Raw genomic sequence first — 10,212 nt, forward strand, 5'->3', positions numbered from 1 at the left:
GATTTTAACCAGTTCCCTACAGGTCCTGTAATTCCATAATGACAGGCATTCTTGAAGAGTATCTGGTGATCTACACAGTCGAACGCCTTTGATAGGTCACATAAGACACCAATTGGCAGCCTCTTGCTGTTTATAGACTCTAGAACATCATTTGTGAATGAGAAAATTGCGTTATCTATTGAAACTCCCTTTTGAAAACCAAACTGCTGACTGTTAATGATGTTCAGGTCACCAAGGTGTGCCACAATCCTGTTGTACAGAGCTTTTTCTAGGACTTTTGAAAATGTTGTTAATAGAGAGATAGGGCGATAGTTTGACACATTTGTAGCATCCCCTGCTTTGTACAGGGGCCTGACAACAGAGTATTTCATTCTATCTGGAAACACTCCTTGTTGCATGGATGTGTTGCAGATGTGAGACAAAACTTCGGTCACTTCACTACAGCAAGCCTTCAACAGCTTGCTTGAAATATCGTCGATACCAGCAGAATGTTTATTTTTCAAAGACTGTATGATTTTTTTGATTTCATTGGCAGTAATGGGAAGCACACTTATTTGACTGAAAGGTTCTGGAAAATTATTTTTCATTATACGGGCAGCTTTATCTACAGAACCATGGCAACCTATCTGTGTTGGGACAGTTAAAAAATGTTGGTTAAAGATTTCAGCAATTTCCTCACTATTAGTTATCTCTGAGTTGTCAACAGTTAAAACAATATTTTTGTCTTTGGTGTAGTTTACAGTCCCTGTTTCTCTCTTTATCACATTCCAGATTGTTTTAATTTTATTTTCAGAATTAGTAATTTCAGATGCTATACACATACTTTTAGAGTTTTTAATTACTTTGGCAAGAATTTTACAGTAGAGTTTATAATGTTTTAGCTGAGCAGGGTTGTTAGAAGTCTTTGATGCTATGTAGAGTTGTCTTTTTCTCTGACAGCAAGCTATGATGCCCTTAGTGAGCCATGGTTTTTTTGCAGCCCTTGCAGGTTGGACTCTGTATGACTTTTTTGGAAATACACTTTCAAAGATACCTGCTATCTCATTTGTGAATAAATTGTATTTTGAATTAGCAGTTTCTGCTAGATAAACAGGTGTCCAGTCACTATGCTGAAGACATGACCTGAACGTTTGAATAGCTTCCTCACTTATTTTCCTTACTGTTTTCCATCTAAGTGAGGTGTCACTCAGAGGAATTCCCAAGCTGTTGAAAGTAACTCGTTGTCCGTCATGGTCAGACAGACCATTTATAACCATTTCCATATTAATATGGTTGACTTTACTCTGATCAACAAAAACGTTATCAATGAGAGTACTGGAAGAGGTTGTGGTTCTGGTGGGCGAGCTAACCACGGGAACAAGGTTGTACGTGCACATGAGATTTTCAAACTCCACCTTGCAGGGAGAATTAACCAAGAAATCTATGTTAAAATCCCCAACAACTACCATGCCCCTATTTTTTCTACTTAAGTACAACAAAAGAGTATCTAATTGTTTAACAAACACTTTAAAATTTCCAGATGGTGCCCTGTAAACTGCCACAACTGTTAATCTGGAGACAGTGTCTGGCACCTCTATAGCACATACTTCAAAATGTAGCTCAAAGCAGAATCTTTGTACATCTATTGCCGTGAACAAGACATTGTTTTTTACATATACAGCTACTCCTCCTTTGTCCATATAGTTCCTGCAATAAGACGTTGCCAAAACACAGTTGGGAATAGGGACCACTTCAATACCAGCAGTGATGTGGTGTTCTGTTAGACACAGAATGTGGGCACTGTTTATACCTTTTGTGTCTTCTATATTTGCTGTGAACTGGTCCAGCTTGCAGTATAGGCCTCTTATGTTCTGATGAAACACTGTTAACTTTTGTTTGTCTTTAATTGTATTGCTGTTTGAGTGAACTTTCGTTTGTGTATTAATTACTTGTTGCAGATTTTTGTTACTGGACCAAATCCTGCTAGAGTTGGCCCAGCTCACTAGTTTCCCTCGTTAGTTAGGGCTATGACTGGTCTGCTTTCATGATCGTTATTGTTTAGGCCTATTATTTCATGAAAAGCTTTTACAATGTCTGCTGCTAGTTTATTTTTGCCAAACTGATCTGGATGTAGTCCATGCTTTGTGAAGCAGTGTCTCTCATACCTGTCTGTATCCAGTAGTGTCACATTCGTAAACTTAGTGCAAAAGTGTTTCAGTTTACTACTCGTTGGGCGAATTTCTCTGTTCACACAAGACCAGTCTGCCAGGTCATATCTCGTGGGCACAGTTGTTAGTATTATGTTTGTATGCTGTAATAACTGCAGCAATACGAGTAGCTTTTTAATGAAAGTGCTGGCCTCGTTGCAATAAACATCGTTTGCTCCTGCGATTATCGCAACACAGTCTTTTTCCGTGAATTTAGCACATTCTGTGTGTATGTCTTCAACCACATTCACGAATTTTGCACCTGGTTTAACAATTGCTGATATACACGAACCATCTTGAGCAGAGTTCGACATGCATGTCGAAATATTGCGAGCATGACTGTCTCCAAATATTTTTACGTAATTTTTCCGTTGTGTTTGTTTACGTACGCGATCGGAACTTTTTCTTATGCAACCACGTGTGTTTCGTGTACACGTGTTGCCGTCTACTACAATTTTAGATGCACTGTTTTTGTTATTTGAATTATCACTGTTTATCAAGCACTGAACTTTGTCCACTGTTGAGGCTTCTTTACTCACTTGTGGGCTTCCTTTCTTGTATATAAATGTGGCGTCGTCGACGGTTACGTTTCACGACGTACACAACACTGATCTACACACACTGTCGAAGCACTACCGGTTTGTAGAGCTGTATATCGGTCTTGGAGGACAGTGTATTTCACTTCTAGCACTTCAATATCGGTTTGTAGCATTCTGATTATTTCGTCCTTATTTTTGATAATGTTTGAAAATTTACTTTCACACGCGGCTGCTATGCACGGCTCACAGGTCCACAAATAGTCATCAGTTACGAGTTTTAAGTTGATCTTGCAGCAATTTTCATGAAACCAGTACTTGCAGGTTCTACACTGAATTCCTTTACGAACTTTTCTGATACACAATTTACTATTACTTTTATCTTCATAACTGGGAGCTGAACCTACACGTACTTTCTCTATCGGCGCCACCTTGCAAACTGGATTGGACATCTATGTCATTACTTAAAATTTTACTGGCACATTTGCGTGATGTATCTTAAATGGTAACAAACACAAAAAAGACCAATAATATATGTCAAAGCTAAGCTTTTCATGTAGCTTATTAATCTTAAAGACCAATCTTACATGTGAAAACTTCATTTTTCCTGTAGCTACACTATGTATATTAATTTAAACCATTGACTTTTCCTATTTGTGTGTTCACACTACTCAAAGTGATGACTACATCACATGTTTTATGCTCTGATCGTGGCCAACTAATCTATAGTTGGCTGTGTGCTCTGAATATCTGGTGTTAGTGGTTGGGAGATCATTTGACTTGAGCTACGATTGGCTTACAAAAGCGCATTGTAATCTCGATTTCCATGCTTTGGAAACTAACATGCTGTGTTTGGTGTAATTAAAATTTATACTTTCATAATTCGAAAATATGCAGTGTATTGTAATATGAGAATATCAGCATATGTGTTGCTGTACATCAAATATCTTTCATAAATGTGATTCCCCCCCCCCGGTTCCATTTTCTAAAGTGCTGTAATTTCTGTGCTGGTGTATAAAGCCTTAACCATTCAAAGAGTTGATAAGTTTTACAGTTCTGAGAAAAGTACACTGTCACCTAACGTGGAGAAAGTGTATATTTTTAACCAGGGAATTCAGGAAAAATTCATTATTTTTTTCCCCTTGTCCACATATACACCCTGTATTTTGTCCTCCCTTTGTGGATCACAGTAAGGAGAAAAACTAGTTTCCTGACTGGTGCCCAGTGCTGCATTGCCTATTATTTTCTGGCACATCTCTACTCAGTTGATTCCCATGGTTGTGTGAATTCATCTGAGAATTATTTATGTCACACTGGAAGTGCTCCCAGTCAACATCTTGCCAGCTCCTATCTCCTCTACTATTCCCATAGTTTTTGCATTACCAGCACCTTGGTTCTGATAAGACATTGCAGCATCCACTTGTTCTATGAACTCAAGAAAGTTCTCCATAGTTTCCTTGAGACTGTTGACAAAATATCACTGCAAATAATCTGGCAAATGCCTTTTCAGAGTTGACATCTCTGTCAGCATACCCAATGGTCTGTCCAAATGCACAAGTTTTTGGAGCTCAGACTTGCAAAATTTACACATGTTTCCATGGTTACTGCTGTAGCATGCACAGTTAAGAAATGCATTCTGCAGTTACATCTTGTTTTCTAAACCTCAACACTTATGTAGCAGTAGCGTCTCAAACATGGCATAATCAGTAAATGCTGCTACATTTTGAGTTGCCCACAGCTGCATTCCTCCATCAAGCTGCCATTTTATGAATTGGACCTTTGTCTCATTGGATGTGTCCTCCAAAAACAATCCTTACACAAGGTCAAGATCTAGAATATGGTATTTTCCTCCGCCACATTTTACCGAGTCCAACTCTGCCTTTGCCTCCATCTGCACTGAACCACATGGTCGATGCTATTTGACATGTATTTCCACGCAGACTCCATCTCATTCATCTCTTTTATTGCACTCTGTCTGCACTGAATTTAGTCTTTGTCCCAAATCATTCTTGACAGTAGTAATTCAATCTGCCAGCTTTTTCTCTACATGCCTAATTAGTGTGCTACTCCCCTATAAAATATTCTGGGTTCCATTATTTTGATCATTGACATCTTTTTGAAGTTGTGCATTTTGATCTTTTAATTCTTCAATTGCCTCAACTTGATTTTTGATCTCATCAATTACTCTCAGTTTCTGCATAATAGCTTGCAAAAGTGTGTGTGAATTCTCTGTTGCTAACATCCCAACTCCTTCCCCAGAAATTTTAATTTCATCTCCCTCAGGTGTAGCAGGGCTCCCCATATTGCTGTCTGCTCAATCTGAGCCACACTTACTGGGCAACTACTTGATACAGTCAGCCATGGCTAATGAACTGCAAACAGCTAAGCAAATAGTGAATGCTTCCCAACTTAACTTTGATCTGCGACCACCGTGCTGCTGGTGTTAAGATCATGGTTGCATGTGTCACATCAGCTAATGGGTGTGCACATGGCGAACACGTAGTGCACTGGAGGGAACCCTCGTTGGGGAGCTGCACTGGACTGGATCCAACCACATAGCTGTTGCCACGGCACACTGGAGCCCAGATCCTTGGTGCATAGCACTGTGATGAGTTTGTTAATGTGACATGGAGGTGATGATGATGGTGATGGATGCACATTCAAGATGAAAATGTGCCTCCAGTGCATTAGTAATCCCACCCTTTGGGATTCAGTGGTTGAGCTGACATCACAACTGCATTACTTCAACTTTACTTCAACTTCACAAATACTACAAAAACATTTAAAATACAGAAAAAATTATCAGGGTTATAAAAAAGCTAAATGTAAAGACTCCTGTAGACCCCTTTTTAAAACTCTGAAAATATTGCCACTGCCTTGCTTGTATGTATACGAAATACTAATTTTCACAAAAGGGAGCATCTTAAAAAAGGAAAATCTCTTCAAACACAACTATGATATATGCACACATGAAACTAGACAGAAGATGAACCTACACAGAGACACAGTAAATACAAACTTATGCAAAAGACGAGTGTATCATTCTGGAGCTATATTATATAACCATATGCCTTCGTACCTAAAATGCATACCAACATTAAATGCATTTAAAATAAAGTTAAAACAGTTCTTGCTTGACCACTGCTTCTATTCTTTGCCTGAGTTTATGGAATATCATAATAAGTAAACTTCATTTACCAAATTTCACTAATTGTCAATTCATAATATAGTTTACGTTGTGCTTATCATGTCATCTCACTAATGTAGTCAAAATGAGTACTGTATTGTAAACTAACTAGGTTTACCACTGTTCTATATCACATGTACAAACAATGTACGAAACTGATTCTTGTACCAATAAACAAATTTTTCACATACACTTGGCGAAGCCACCAGACAATGGTCAGGATATGTGGAGACAGGGTCTACACAAGTTAGTACATGTACTAAATCCAGCATTGCAGCTGACTACACACACAAGTCCAACTGGCACCGCAGCCAGCTTCTACATCATGGAGCATGTGCCATTCAAATGCCACTCACAAGCAAACCCTCTCTTTCACACATAAACACAATTTGTTGTGTCATAGGGTGCAAATTCTCCTTGGGTTATGGACCTGTCTCTGGGTCTACTAAGGATACTGCTTTTGCATGAGTACCTTGAAGGGTCCTCTCTAGTTACAAAAAATCGACTGGTTCCTTCTTCAAATTAGAACTAGAATGGAAATTCTGAACTAAGTCCTTGACCTGGAACCAGAGACAGTGGCAAGGGGCGGGAGGGCTATGGGGGCTATAGTCCCCCCCCCCCCCCCCCCCCCAATGGAGTATCATATAACACTGGATAAAATTGACTTCAGAAATCAGTGAATATATTACTCCAACAGATTCAATCATTTTTTTAATAATTAAGTAGCAATATAGGTTGCAATGTATTTCAAACACAGTTTAACAAAAAAATAAGAGTGGCAAATAGCTTACTATTTAAACCAATAAATATCATTTAACTTAAAATGGGCGTCTTATTATTTATTAATACACTTTTTTTACCCCGAACTGTAAAACAGTTACCAAAACTACTTTATGCAACACCAAATTTTACCAATTTGTTGGTGTTGGACCACAACAATGATTTTCCATTCCATCAAAACCCCCCTCGCCCCTCCATTAGCCCCCACTTGATTGACTTCTAGAATTGCCCCTGCCTGGAATGCAGGTGTAGTAGGTTTTATATTGTATTTTCAACTCCTGCATTTCACCCGTTTTTATACATTACCATGTACCTTATTCTGTAATATAAATTTTAACATGCAAATTCTTGTGTAAAACAAATATTCTCTAAGTTTCATTCTGACTTATTCCATACCCACACGGATTATCTCACTATATGTCTATGAAATTAATAATGAGTCTAATTTAATACATAATAAAAAGTAAAGTAACTTTATGACCAGTTCTCATCCATTTATATGCCATGATAGCATTTAAGTCAAATTTTGAATAAATTACGTTGAAAGCTGTCTTCATATAAGGAAAAATCTACCCAAACACTTCAGACAATATATTTACCTCTATACTTTCTTCATCTGATGTAGTACGACGAGAAATAGTCTTACGCAAAGTTTGTCTCATGTTAATGTACCGCGCCTTCAGTAAGGAGTCATGTTTTCTTTCTCCACCTACAAGGCTTTTTTGCAATTTTTTCCACCTGTAAACAGATAAACACATTTCTGTAATAGTTGAAAAACAAAAATAACAAATTAACACTACAATATAATGGAAGGAAAAATTCCACGTGGGAAAAATTATATATAAAAACAAAGATGAGGTGACTTACCGAACAAAAGTGCTGGCAGGTCGATAGACACACAAACAAACACAAACATACACACAAAATTCAAGCTTTCGCAACAAACTGTTGCCTCATCAGGAAAGAGGGAAGGAGAGGGGAAGACGAAAGGAAGTGGGTTTTAAAGGAGAGGGTAAGGAGTCATTCCAATCCCGGGAGCGGAAAGACTTACCTTAGGGGGAAAAAAGGACAGGTATACACTCGCACACACACACATATCCATCCACACATGCAGACACAAGCAGACATATTTAAAATATGTCTGCTTGTGTCTGCATGTGTGGATGGATATGTGCGTGTGTGCGAGTGTATACCTGTCCTTTTTTCCCCCTAAGGTAAGTCTTTCCGCTCCCGGGATTGGAATGACTCCTTACCCTCTCCTTTAAAACCCACTTCCTTTCGTCTTCCCCTCTCCTTCCCTCTTTCCTGATGAGGCAACAGTTTGTTGCGAAAGCTTGAATTTTGTGTGTATGTTTGTGTTTGTTTGTGTGTCTATCGACCTGCCAGCGCTTTTGTTCGGTAAGTCACCTCATCTTTGTTTTTATATATAAATTAACACTACATGCACAGTTAATACAGAGAGTTATTATTTCAGTGTAAATAACTTATCACATTCAGAATGAACATTCACTCTCCAGCAGAGTTTATGCTGATATGAAACATCCTGGGAGATTAAAACTTTATGGCACACTGGGACTCTGGGCATTCATGGGCAAATGCTCTACCAACTGAGCTATCCAAGCACAACCCATGATCTGCCCCCACAGCTTTATCTCCACCAGTACTCCCAGAAGAAAGGATACTGCAGAGAAAAACTTAGCCATCATTTTTAGGATTGATTATTCCAAAATGAATTTTTATTCTGCATCCAAGTGTTGGCCAATTTGAAACTTCTTGGGAGTCTAATCTGGAACTTTTGCCTTTTGCAGGCAAATGCTCCACCGACTGAGATATACGAGTACAGCACATGACCTGCCCTCACAGCCTTACTTCCAACAGTAGCCCTCCTACCTTCCAAATGCAAGTGACACCAAATACAGAAGTAACCATAATGATCTAGGAATCTTCCTCGCATAAAACAACATTCTCAAGAAGTCATTTAATAAAAATATATGAAAGAATTAAAAAAAAAATAATGAGTGAAAAAGTGGGTCAAATGTATAAAATTATTCTGTACAGGACAGCAAGCATACTAGTATGCTATGTAATACATGCCCAATGTAGCTTGGCACTTCTTGCAGGGGATGCTGGGATGGAATAATTGATAGAAAATTTCAGACTGATACAGAGCCAATTCTGATTACTATCAAACTTAAATAAGCAACATCACTGAGTGCTGTAATAATATTTCATTGAAGAACTCATTGAAAATGCAATTTGTGAATAACAGCTGTTATTATATTTAAAAATCGGCAATAGACTATGACTTAACCTTTACACAGCTTGCTATCACCTGTGTGCCATCACCTATGACGACACATATCCATAAAAAGAGGTCTGTTGTTTCTGTTAGTGCTTGCAAAATAATGATAAATGTTACAGTGCTGCAGTGGGGAGAAGGAAAAAGATGCACTGCTCCATCCTATATCAGTAGTATAAATAGTTAGAGCATACACAGTCAAAAGTGAGCGCAGCCAGAAAATGCAGAAGAAGTTATCCAGACTGAACCTGTTATTTACCCCTGGAACTTTTCTTTTCTTCTTTCTTTTTTTTTTTTTTTTTACAGTCCTTGAAAACAGTAAGTACCTGTTGAGTTAGACATGAGTTACTCTAAGACAAGTATGCTATTACTGCCTGACCAGTTTGCACAGAAGAACAGCTGTTTACGACTACCGATTTATTTTCACTTTATTTTGAAATTTTCAGTTTGGGAAGTGGTAAAACTATTTAAGAATTATTCCTCATCTATTTCATTTAGGCAATAAACAAGAGAGCAACGAAGTATTGCAGATGACTTCAATAAGCTTGCAGTCTTAAACAGTTTAGCTTAACAGATCCAGATTTAAAGATAGAATCACCAAGCCTGTTTTAAAGTTATTTGTTTATATGTTTACTGTTCTGTAAAACTCTGCACCAGCCACAATGCTAGCCCATTATAAATTCGGTTCTCAAACACAGGATGAAATAGTTGACTTTTGTAAGCAGCTGGAAATCCCCCTGACTATTATTAAACAATTGGAAGCTGTTGTGAAGGGATGTGTTGGGAGATCTCCCAAGATTCATGCACCAGAGATATGAAAGGTACCTCAAGCAGTATCCTCTCCTATGGATCCTGTCTCCTCTACAGGAAGTATGGGATCTGTCACTGATCTCCACTAGGTGTTAGTGGCATGTCGGTGGTAAGGCAAGGCACCTTGTGTAGGGGATCAGGGAGAACTCCGGGTGTTTACTGATCCCCCTAACCAACAACTTTGAATTATTGTCTTCCAGTGAAACCAAAACAGAGCCAGTGAGACTCACTTCACCAGTTAAGAAGCCTACTGCGTCAAGAGGAGGCAGTTTAGACATATGGAAAATAATGGTACCCCTTAGGAAAATGGCAGCAAGGGATGGGAAGGAGACCAGGCACACTCAGTGTGTAGTCCTGTGGACCTTGTTCAACATGCTGAAGAGGCTATCCTGTCAGTCACTGAACAAACAGGAT

General features: G+C 38.6%; 1 long non-coding RNA gene across 1 annotated transcript in view; it reads right to left on the reverse strand.

Moving 5' to 3' along the window:
- LOC124795451 overlaps window positions 1–7,412 on the reverse strand; it is a 37,239-nt gene extending 29,827 nt beyond the window's left edge. Inside the window, exon 1 of the long non-coding RNA XR_007016700.1 lies at window positions 7,289–7,412. This is a non-coding gene — a long non-coding RNA (uncharacterized LOC124795451). The remainder of the gene's footprint in view (window positions 1–7,288) is intronic.
- Window positions 7,413–10,212: the final 2,800 nt, after the last annotated feature.

Source organism: Schistocerca piceifrons, chromosome 4 (genome assembly GCF_021461385.2).
Source record: "Schistocerca piceifrons isolate TAMUIC-IGC-003096 chromosome 4, iqSchPice1.1, whole genome shotgun sequence".
NCBI lineage: Eukaryota > Metazoa > Arthropoda > Insecta > Orthoptera > Acrididae > Schistocerca > Schistocerca piceifrons.